Consider the following 12,244-nt stretch of genomic DNA (forward strand, 5'->3'; position numbering starts at 1 on the left):
AATTATTACAAAATGATCAATAAATTACAATGTTAATTGATAATGCGTACACACTCTATAGACACAACTGCTAAAAACTCAGGACCTTTAAGAAGAAGAACATTCCCCTCACCACTAAAGTCACGTTATGGATTTATTTAAAAGTTCTATAATCAAACAATTGTATATACATAATCTAATTAACTCTAGTGTACTTAATCGTAATTAAAATCATTAGTATAGTACTAAATTCTTTTGAAAACTGCATGTGGTGATATAAGATCAAGATATAGGGAATAAAAAATTACATTAATGAAATTCATGCAACAAATGATGTAAGCATTAACATCCTACAGGCTGAAATTCAAATTCTTTAATAATAATTAGGAAAAATAAATTATCAATTAGCTACCAACCGAATCTCATATCTGACAAATTCATACCTATGAGAGTAACGATATAACATCAGAAAACCCAGAAACAAGAACAATTTTTAAAAGTTTCCTTATACTGTAATTTATATAATACATGATTTTTATGGTTCAATTTGTTTCAAAGTCTCTTCTTCTTTTTTGGACTTAAATTGAAAATTTTATACACAGAAAACTCAAACCAATAATAGTAAAACTCTAGATTTTGCAGACAACAATGAGATTTTTCTTTCTTTCAGTAATGCCAGAAGCAATCGAAATCCACTGGTGCAGCAGAAGGGTGTTGTTGGTGGTGGTGATGATCAAATGGCCTCTTTCGAATCTCCAGATTGGATACGACGGAAGAGATTTCGTTGTTGATATCGTTAGTTAAACCGGTCTCTTGCGAGACGGAAACCATTGTTTCCCTCTCTGTTTTCATGTTGGAACCGTGGTTTTCGAGTAAATCCCTGAGGATGGAATGTTCTTGCATTAAAACGGAGCCGCCGGGGAAACGAAGAGTGGATGGAAAAGAGACGGGCTGAGCCGGGAAGAAAGTGTTGGGAGCTGGGATCCTCGGGTTCGATGAAACTGGGAGGAACGGTGGATTGTCCGGGAAATGATCAATGGTGTCGTGTTGGATGCGATGAGCATCGATCGGATTGGAGAAGCAGGGAACGTAGACGGAATCGGAAACAGGGTTTTTCTTCGCATTGAAAGCCGAAGAAGAATCCATTAACGGTGGAAGACCAGAAGGGCTCAAAATTTCATTTCCAAATGAACCCATGTTGACCAGACCTGAAATATGGGTTTTTTTCCCAGCAGAACTCTTTTGAAACACCCTGCAAATAACCCATTCATTCTGCCCAAAAAAGATAAAAGTTTCATAAGAAAAAAACTCCATATTCATGTTTAAAATCCGAGGGACGTTCATGTTTTTTGTTTTACCTTGGCAGTTTTAGGCAGATTGTGTACCGAATATTTTCCTTCTAGTCTATATTCATGCATCACCCAATTCATTTTTTCGCCTTTCGGTGCTCTTCCCTTGTAAAAAACAAGTGTTTTCTTCATTCCAACCAATGATTTCCCTCTATAAATCTCTTATCTTTGCCTGTTGCCTTCCAATACCCAGAAACAGTGGCCCTATTTGTCCTCAAACCAGTTGGGTATTTCCTATCCCTCACACAGAAAAAATACCATTCTTTCTCGCCCATTTTCGCTTTCCCTACAACCAAACAAACCATAAGAAAATCTTTTTCAACACAATCCATGAAAACATCACATAGTTTGACAAAAAAGGTGGAATGGAATGATCTTACGAGGCAATTCCCATGGCTCAGACTTGTTCAAATCCACTTCTCCAATGGCTTTAGCACTGAAGTTGATGTCCAGAACTTTCTTGTACAAGTAGTGAGAAATAAGCTCTTCGTCTGTTGGATGAAACCTGAAACCCGGTGGCAAATCCATCTGATCATCTTCTTGAATGTTTGCCATTTCCTTGAACCCTAAAACTCGTGTTCCCAAATCTGCAAAATACCCACACAATTTCAGCTGAAAAATCCTTACACAAAAACTTCTCTCTCTATGTGTGTGTGAACTGACCAGACAGCTGAAGTTCTTATTGTCCAAAGCAAAAATAACAAATTGAAATGGAAAGTGATGAAGAGAAGTGATATAGATAAAGATTATATAAAGCTAAGGGAAGTTAGGGGAAAAGATAATAAAGTTAAGGATTGAGAGAGGAAAAGGGAGAAGCAATGGAAGTAAAACCTGAAAGATAACAGAGGATGTTTAAGAGAGAAAAAGGCAGCAGGAGAGACAAAAGCCCCTAAATACTGCTGTATGGATAGAGATACGTCGTTTGTAAGGCAACTTCGATGTTTTAGACAACCCTGGTAATGTTATACCCAATAATATGAAGAAAAAAGTATATAAATATAAACTTACGATAGAAATATTACACCAAACTAAAAAGAAGTATTCTTATTTTACGTCTTAAATTTGAGTATAGTTGTGTTGCGTTTTACAAAATGATTAAAAAAATATTAATGTATATTACATTATAATCATTTAATGCTATTACAAAATTTAAAAAAATGAAAATAATTAAAATATCAAAATATAATACAATAATTAATGACACAATATTAGAATGAAGTGATCTCGCCATTTAAGCTTAATTAGGTGTGAGTATTCAATTAATTTAAATGAGAAAAATTTGCATATCATATTAGTATTTAAAGTTTATTTGAACTTTTTTGAGTAAGTCGAGTTAAATTGAATATATTTGTTCAAATTTTTATTAAAATTTAATTATAATCATTTATAATATCATGATACCAATTGAGTTGACGAGTCGTATTTTATAATTCAAAGTTAATTTGAAGTTTTTTTTAGTCGAGTTTAAGAAATTTGAGTCGAGTTATTCGAGTTTCTATATTAATTTTATCTAACCATATAAGATATTTATTTCATATTCTTTTCACATTATAATGTTATTTAATATTATCAAATACAATCTAAAATTATAAAATATATTCATAATATTATATTTTAAAGAAAATATGTTGAGGGAAAAAATATTGATGAGAGTATAAAGGAGTTAAGAAACTAATATAAAGAAAGAATTTGCAAACAATTGCAATCAAAAGATCAAATTGAGTAAAATGCAAAGTTAAGGGACTAAATAAAAAAGAGAGTCCACTTTTAGTAAAAAAAAAATCGAAGTTACATAGGTATTTTATAGTGGTATATGAGCATGTGGTTCAAATTTGGTGAAAACGAACTTAAAATACATGATGAATCGAAGAAATAAGGAAATTATGGAAAAAAATGAGGGACTAAACTGAAAAATAGAAAAACTTGTTATCAAAAAGAGAAATTGAAAGTACATATGTATTCTAAAATGATTTAGGAGCATGTGGTTCAAATTTTGTAAAAAAATTGACTTAAAATGAAGGAGAAATTGAAAGAATAATTAAATTAGGGACTAAATTGTAAAATTATCAAAATACTTAGTCAAATTTTTATTTTTCGAGTAACTCGAATTTTAAAAAATTCAACTCGAATCAAACTCAAAAACAAAATTGATAATTAGATTTGACTTGAATAACTCGAAATTGAAAAAAATCGATTTTTGAGTCGAGTCAAGTTTTGCTCACCCTATGTTGATAGACGAACATGTGATTCTAAATTGAAGCTACATAAGTATTCTATAATGGTCAAAGATTCAAATTTAGTAAAAATAGGCTTAAAACAAATGAGGAATTCAAGAAATAATGAAACTAGGAACCAAATCATAAGATAATTAAATTACTTGGTTAAATACCAATATAACATTATTTTAATTTCACTTTTTTATTATTTGAAATTTAAAAATCTAAACTCGACCTTAACTCAAAATCTAAACCAAAAATTGAATTGATTGGAATAAATCGAAATAAAAAAATCAACCCCAAAATTTTTAATTATTTCTAAACTCGACCCGAATACGATAAAAAGTTAGTAACCGAATATGACTCAGATGACTCGTAAAATAAATTAGGGGATCGATAGGAATTTAATTACAAGTTTTGTGATTAAGTGGTAAAGCAATCAATCCCAGGATCTATAAATTCAGATTTATCTCATTAAAGGTTAAATGCCAAAGGTACTTTGATGAGAAATTATGAAAAATACTTTGGTTGGGTAAAATTATGAAAATACCCTTATGAGGTAAAATTACAAAAGTACCCTTATGGGGTAAAATTATAAAAATACCCTTAAGTTGTAAAAAATGGTATGTATTGATCATGAAAGTGGAATTACTCCAAGAATTTGTATTTCGACCCGATAAAATTTATGGCGCACCTGTTAACTCCTAATTTATCCACAAAATATATTTTAATTAGTTTTAAACCTCAGAGAAAGCACAAGGCCTATAAACTTTGATTCCTGATTAAACACTTGAAGCCTAAGTTATTAGAAGTAATGCCACTGACAGAATTGAATGAAATGACGATAAAACCCTTAAAGTGTAAAAAAGACTATGAATGACTTTGATAATGGAGATGACCTGAGAACTTATATTTTGATCCACTTGAATCTTGGAATCACTGATTAAATTCCTTATCTATTTGAGATGCCCCTGAAGTGTAAAATAATTCGAAGTACGTCCAAGCTCTGGAATAACTAAATACCCTCGGCTCTTAAATGAATAAATCAACCTTGAATACCAAAATGACTATATTATATGACCAAGTTGAACTGAATGGAAGTACTGTACGTATTCAAATTTGTGGAAACGACCGAATTACTCTGGAAAGTCCGAAGTGACCGAGATAAACTTGACTACTAAATGACCTAATTACCCTCAATGACCTAGGATTAAGTGAGTAACTTGGATAAGTCTGGAAACGCTGATGAACTTACATGATGTACCGTCTCTAAGGGTTATGAACCATGAATCAACCACATCGACATTTATTGATATCGTTGCAATACAGAAGTGAAATAAATACCATTGGAATTACATGTTCGTCTCCTTAAGATCCATTCAGCAAAGATTATGAAGATGATCAGTTTGACAAAAGTTGTCAGTATTAACAGGTATCACAGTGCTGGGAGTTATTCAGTTCGAGTTAACTCGATATCCTGATAAATCGACATGAATCTTAAATACCATGAATCATCGTTATTCCCTTATTGGATTAAATCACTAATAATTCACCAAGAACCAAATATCTAAAATGCCCTTGATTTGCCTGAATAATGGGAACACTCATGTTATGTCTAAATCTTAAATAATTCAGATGTAAACAATTCTGAATGCCTTCTTGACACTCAATTACCTACAAAAAAATATATGAATATTGTATGATCTTGATAAACCACTTCCTGAATGAATGATGAATTAGTTAGCTATCAAACCCCCTTTTATAGGGATCTTGATTTTAAAATCATATTAAATTGCAAAAGTTTCATGGTCCCCTACCTGATGAATACCAAGTATCTCGAATAATATCTAGAACCTCGAGTGTGTTCCTTATGTGACATGTAAATATTTTACCTGTTTTAAATGTGATTTTTGAAATCATTTATTTACTAGCTTGTAAATTATTGTTACATGGTATATGTTCTCTGGTTACCTATTTTTACTAGAAAATATAATAGTTTCTGATTTATGGATCATGGAATGTATTGGTTTATGAAATATAGTTATCTGAAATGTGTTATCTGGTTTCCTGTTTTGACTAGAAAATATGATTGTTCCTGATTTATGGATCATGAAATCTACTGGTTACTACTTGAACTATTTTATTGGGATATTATCTGGGTAGGTTGGAGTATTGAGGTTCTTCTCTGATCAAGCTGGTAAATCCTTACAGACCTAAGGTGACCTTTGGGTAGGCTTCGAGGCCCCGAGAAACTTTCTTGGGTAGGCTTTCATGCCCCAAGGCACTTTCTTGGGTTAATCATGTGACTACATATGGTATATGGGTGGAGGGCAGTTATATGGTTTATTTTATTATCACGTTTACTAGATTTTACTGTTTATTGTTAAATCTGTATGGGTAGGATTCTAGAGCATGGAGGTTCAACTTAGATCAAGCTGGTAAATCATTACGGACCTAAGGGGACCCTTGGGTAGGCCCATAGGCCCCAAGGAATTCCCTTAGGGTGGCTCATTTGCTGTGTGCTTAGGGTAACACCTTAATGATGCAGTTATGGGGAACTACATAAAGATGTCCGGTTAGAGGGTTCTACTATGGTTTTAAAAATAAGTTTTAAACTATTAATATTTTAAAAGATTTGTATTTTTCACTGGTTTTGGTTAGAACACACTAAACATCCTATTCCGATCTCCTAAAAACTTGGTACTCTGAATGTTTCCTATGAACTAAAATCTTTTTGGCTTTTACTAGATGAAATATAAGTGGAACCTCAGCTCATTACAAAAACCTGCAGACGGTTGAGTCAATAAGGAAAATTTATGATGTTCCTTTAATCTGCATGTCCTTTAGCATCACTTGGTAGTTTTGTATTACTGAGTTTCCCAAAGCTCACTCTTTTACTCACCATTTCAGTTTAAAAAAATTATACCGGTTCAGCTATCGACATCAGTAAAGGAGTTCCACCGGCGTTGCTTGAGAAGTACGGTGCATGTGATTGGGGGCATGTTGGTTGTATTCTGTTTTTATATCAGAGTATGAAATTTGTATGATTTTAATCATATTATAACATATAAATGATTTTTCTGAATTTGTATTATTTATAAATTGGTTTATGATTTTACGCGTTTTAACATAAATTTTAAATTTTCCGGATTTTTATCGTGGGTCGCTCCAGTAGTCATAATGTGACACTCCGGATCGGATCGGGTCACCCGCATCGGTCTATGGGCATTACAAATTCAATAAATTTAACACTCGTATTTTAAAATCTTATCAATTTAGTACTTATTCTTCTCTCAAGTTTGTTTTTCATCGTTCATCATCGTCTCTACTTGCGTATCCTCGTCAACACTAGAGCACTTCATTTGAAATCAATAATTAATCTGATACACAAATTTATAAATTTAAAGATATTTGTAGTTAATTTTGTAATGTTATATCTTCGATTAGTATCTATATTAAGATCAAATACTCATTAAAATCTATTTACAAATAGTTTAAAACCTTCAAATTTTAATTGTTGCTACTAGATAATTTTCTTAAAAAATTCAGATTTCATATTATTATATAAGTAACTTTATCTTTTTAATGATTTTCCCTTTTATTTTAAAATAAAGATATGAAGTTATTGAAATTATACTATCAAAAAGTTTTCTGAATTTTTTGTAAGTGTATTTTCATGTAAAAGTTGTATAATTTTTACAATAATTTAAAAAAATTCTTAATTACAAATTTACTAATTGTTTAAAAATTATTAGTATGATCTATAATTTTCATTCTTATTTAAAACATGGCACATATATTATTTTTACATAATGAAATAGAAACATACATGAAACAATGACATATATACATTTATAATATTAATATTTAATATTCTTTTTATATTTAATTCATGAGATGTCCCCAAAATATGACCTTCATTCAAAATTGGTCTATAAACTTTAAAGCATTCTACATTAATTCCTAAACTATGAAGCCATTCTAAATTGGTATTTAAACTTTAAAACAGTCTATATCAGTCCTCCAACTCTCAATATCATTTCATCAAGTGCACTTTGTTTGAGGCCGATGACTTCTCATACATACTAGAGAGAGCCACCATAAGACCCGCAGTGGTATTTTCCTTTGCTATGTTGAAAGCAACATTGCGGGATAACGTCAGTCGGATAACTCCGTAGGCTTGTCTATCGAGAAGAGCACAGTCTTCATTCTTCATGCCCTCTGGTTGCTTTCCTGAGAGGGGTTTATATAGATTTTTCTGGTACATAAAATCTTCGATCTGCATCTTCCAAAAGCTAAAGTCTGCACCATCGAACTTTTCAATTTTCACATTCCCTTCGTCTGCATCCATCGCTCCCACTCGATTCTGGCTTCGTTTGGATCGTTTCTGACAATTCTTGCAAACCACTATGTATAGGAACACCTCCGTCGATAAATTCGTACCGCCGGCAATTTTTTTACTATTCACGAAATTCACTATTCATGCGAATAGTGATGAATAGTAACATCGCAAAAGATTGACAAAATTCACAACCAAAAGCTCTGATTACCAGTTATTGGTAAATAACTGAGTAACGAGTAATTTCCCTATAACCAGATTAGTGAGAATGCGAAATAAAAGTGGGAAAATAATACCCGGAAAATTGATAACGGAGTTCAACCAATTGTGTCTACGTCTCCGGACTGCTGCAGATCTTTTACTAAGAGATAAAAATTACAGATGTTTACAAAACACTCACTACTCACAAGAAAACTCTCTAGTATTGGGAGAAAGAAATGATTTTGGGATAATTTTGAAGCTAACTGAGCTAAGGTATTTATAGTTGAAGCTTTAAGGACTAATCTTTAAAAATACCTTAAAGTGCAATAACTAAAATATAATTTAGTCATCTCAGAATTTCATCACACATTAATTGCATGGACTTTCAACAATTACTATGTCCTTTTTGGTTTGTTATTTATTCTCGGCTTAGGTTCGAGATATTGACAATCGTTTTTCAATCTTTTGGGGATTAAGTTAGAGTAAAATAAGATATTTTTAATGAAATATGTTAATTTGGAAAAAAAATTAATTAATCATTTGTCGATGATTCAACTCTTTTAATTTTAATGGAGATTCATGATAAGTGACAAAATAATTATTAATGTACTTTTTTATTACAGAAGGCGACCAAAAGGAGCAAGAAGAATGAGAAGACCGATTGTTAAAGATGCCAACCTCTATCTATGTTAAGAAATATTTATAGTGATCTTTAATACGCGGGTTAACGTCTGACTTTAATAAGTGTGTTATGGATAATGTCGTTTAAGACTCGAATTTACTTTGATTTGCATGGGGATGGATTTAGAACATTCAGTCATGTGCCTGAAACTAAAATTCCACATGCTCATTTAAATTAATAATAATAATAATTTTATATTCTTAATGTACAAAAAGAAATCAATAACAGAAGCATATTGTTACATCATGAAGAGATGATTGTTATCCCACATAGTTTTTGCTTTTTATACATTCTTTTCAATTCATAAAATTAAATCTAATTTATATTATATCTCAGGGCAGTTGTAAATCTAATATATTTTGACCTGAGATATTAATTAGATTAAATTGGAGAAAAAAAAAAAGAAAAACAGAAAGTAAACAAGAGTTATCTAAAAAAACATGCACGGTATATTTTGAAGACACATGTTAACACGAGTAAGAACCGTGAGAAATGACAACACACGTGTATGAGTCTTATTTTCAATCACTCTAAAAAAAACTTTGTTAAAATACTATGTTTAAGCAAATATCTAATCAAGGTAAGATTTAATATGTAAATCTCACATTGGTTCAATATTTCACTTCTTTAAATATATTCTTTTAAATAAATACTTATTTAATGATAAAAGACTAGCACAAACCAACTTATCTCGTCGGTTAAAAAAATTATTGTTATTCATAGAGGTCACGAATTCGAACATCAACAACTGTAAGGGTAATTAAACGTTTATTGTTAAATAGTTGAAAGTATCTAAAACAAATATTATTTTGTAATCATCTTAGCTTATTTACAATAATAATAATAATAATAATAATAAATGACTAGATTCATACATGTATAATTGATGCCGATTGGCTCGTACTCACGTGTGTTTTCAATACATACCACGTGCTTCTTTTTGGACAAAATTATTTATTTATTTTCTTTTTCTTTCCTTGATTTTCTTTATTTCATTTTGGTCTTAACAAATGATCGTAAATTGCTAAAAAAAGAAACAAAGTCACGCTTCATTAGTCGGTTTTTTTCTAGGATTTGGGTGCCATGTGTGCAAAAGCACATTGAAAGTCATCGAACTATGCTCAAATAATTATTTTAGCTATTTAACTTTTAAAAGTTACAAAATGATAATTAATTTATTAAAATTTTATAAAAGTATCATTAAATTTTATCAAATTATTACAAAATGATCAATAAATTGCAATGTTAATTGATAATGCGTACACACTCTATAGACACAACTGCTAAAACTCAGGACCTTTAAGAAGAAGAACATTCCCCTCAACCACTAAAGTTACGTTATGGATTTATTTAAAAGTTCTATAATCAAACAATTGTATATACATAATCTAATTAACTCTAGTGTACTTAATCGTAATTAAAATCATTAGTATAGTACTAAATTCTTTTGAAAACTGCATGTGGTGATATAAGATCAAGATATAGGGAATAAAAAATTACATTAATGAAATTCATGCAACAAATGATGTAAGCATTAACATCCTACAGGCTGAAATTCAAATTCTTTAATAATAATTAGGAAAAATAAATTATCAATTAGCTACCAACCGAATCTCATATCTGACAAATTCATACCTATGAGTGTAACGATATAACATCAGAAAACCCAGAAACAAGAACAATTTTTAAAAGTTTCCTTATACTGTAATTTATATAATACATGATTTTTATGGTTCAATTTGTTTCAAAGTCTCTTCTTTTTTGGACTTAAATTGAAAATTTTATACACAGAAAACTCAAACCAATAATAGTAAAACTCTAGATTTTGCAGACAATAATGAGATTTTTCTTTCTTTCAGTAATGCCAGAAGCAATCGAAATCCACTGGTGCAGCAGAAGGGTGCTGTTGGTGGTGGTGATCATCAAATGGCCTCTTTCGAATCTCCAGATTGGATACGACGGAAGAGATTTCGTTGTTGATATCGGTGGTTAAACCGGTCTCTTGCGAGACGGTAACCATTGTTTCCCTCTCTGTTTTCATGTTGGAACCGTGGTTTTCGAGTAAATCCCTGAGGATGGAATGTTCTTGCATTAAAACGGAGCCGCCGGGGAATCGAAGAGTGGATGGAAAAGAGACGGGCTGAGCCGGGAAGAAAGTGTTGGGAGCTGGGATCCTCGGGTTCGATGAAACTGGGAGGAACGGTGGATTGCCCCGGGAAATGATCAATGGTGTCGAGTTGGATGCGATGAGCATCGATCGGATTGGAGAAGCAGGGCACGTAGACGGAATCGGAAACAGGGTTTTTCTTCGCATTGAAAGCCGAAGAAGAATCCATTAACGGTGGAAGACCAGAAGGGCTCAAAATTTCATTTCCAAATGAACCCATGTTGACCAGACCTGAAATATGGGTTTTTTTCCCAGCAGAACTCTTTTGAAACACCCTGCAAATAACCCATTCATTCTGCCCAAAAAAGATAAAAGTTTCATAAGAAAAAAACTCCATATTCATGTTTAAAATCCGAGGGACGTTCATGTTTTTTTGTTTTACCATGGCAGTTTTAGGCAGATTGTGTACCGAATATTTTCCTTCTAGTCTATATTCATGCATCACCCAATTCATTTTTTCGCCTTTCGGTGCTCTTCCCTTGTAAAAAACAAGTGTTTTCTTCATTCCAACCAATGATTTCCCTCTATAAATCTCTTTATCTTTGCCTGTTGCCTTCCAATACCCAGAAACAGTGGCCCTATTTGTCCTCAAACCAGTTGGGTATTTCCTATCCCTCACGCAGAAAAAATACCATTCTTTCTCACCCATTTTCGCTTTCCCTGCAACCAAACAAACCATAAGAAAATCTTTTTCAACACAATCCATGAAAACATCACATAACTTGACAAAAAAGGTGGAATGATCTTACAAGGCAATTCCCATGGCTCAGACTTGTTCAAATCCACTTCTCCAATGGCTTTAGCACTGAAGTTGATGTCCAGAACTTTCTTGTACAAGTAGTGAGAAATAAGCTCTTCGTCTGTTGGATGAAACCTGAAACCCGGTGGCAAATCCATCTGATCATCTTCTTGAATGTTTGCCATTTCCTTGAACCCTAAAACTCGTGTTCCCAAATCTGCAAAATACCCACACAATTTCAGCTGAAAAATCCTTACACAAAAACTTCTCTCTCTATGTGTGTGAACTGACCAGACAGCTGAAGTTCTTATTGTCCAAAGCAAAAATAACAAATTGAAATGGAAAGTGATGAAGAGAAGTGATATAGAGAAAGATTATATAAAGCTAAGGGAAGTTAGGGGAAAAGATAATAAAGTTAATGTTGCGGAAGACGGCTATCGGATAGAGCAAAATCGCAATTGATAATTTGAGAAAATAAAAATGAAGATAAAAGAGACAAAATTTACGTGGAAAATCCCTAAAATTTAGGGTAAAAACCACGGGCAACGGTAGAAGAATTTCACTATTAGAAA

General features: G+C 32.0%; 2 pseudogenes; both read right to left on the bottom strand.

Moving 5' to 3' along the window:
• Window positions 1-548: 548 nt before the first annotated feature.
• LOC120174449 lies at window positions 549-2,145 on the bottom strand (annotated as a pseudogene).
• Window positions 2,146-10,562: 8,417 nt separating this feature from the next.
• Window positions 10,563-12,080, bottom strand: LOC120174450 (annotated as a pseudogene).
• Window positions 12,081-12,244: the final 164 nt, after the last annotated feature.

This window comes from Hibiscus syriacus, unplaced genomic scaffold (genome assembly GCF_006381635.1).
Source record: "Hibiscus syriacus cultivar Baekdansim isolate YM2019G1 unplaced genomic scaffold, ASM638163v2 tig00112107_pilon, whole genome shotgun sequence".
Lineage (NCBI taxonomy): Eukaryota > Viridiplantae > Streptophyta > Magnoliopsida > Malvales > Malvaceae > Hibiscus > Hibiscus syriacus.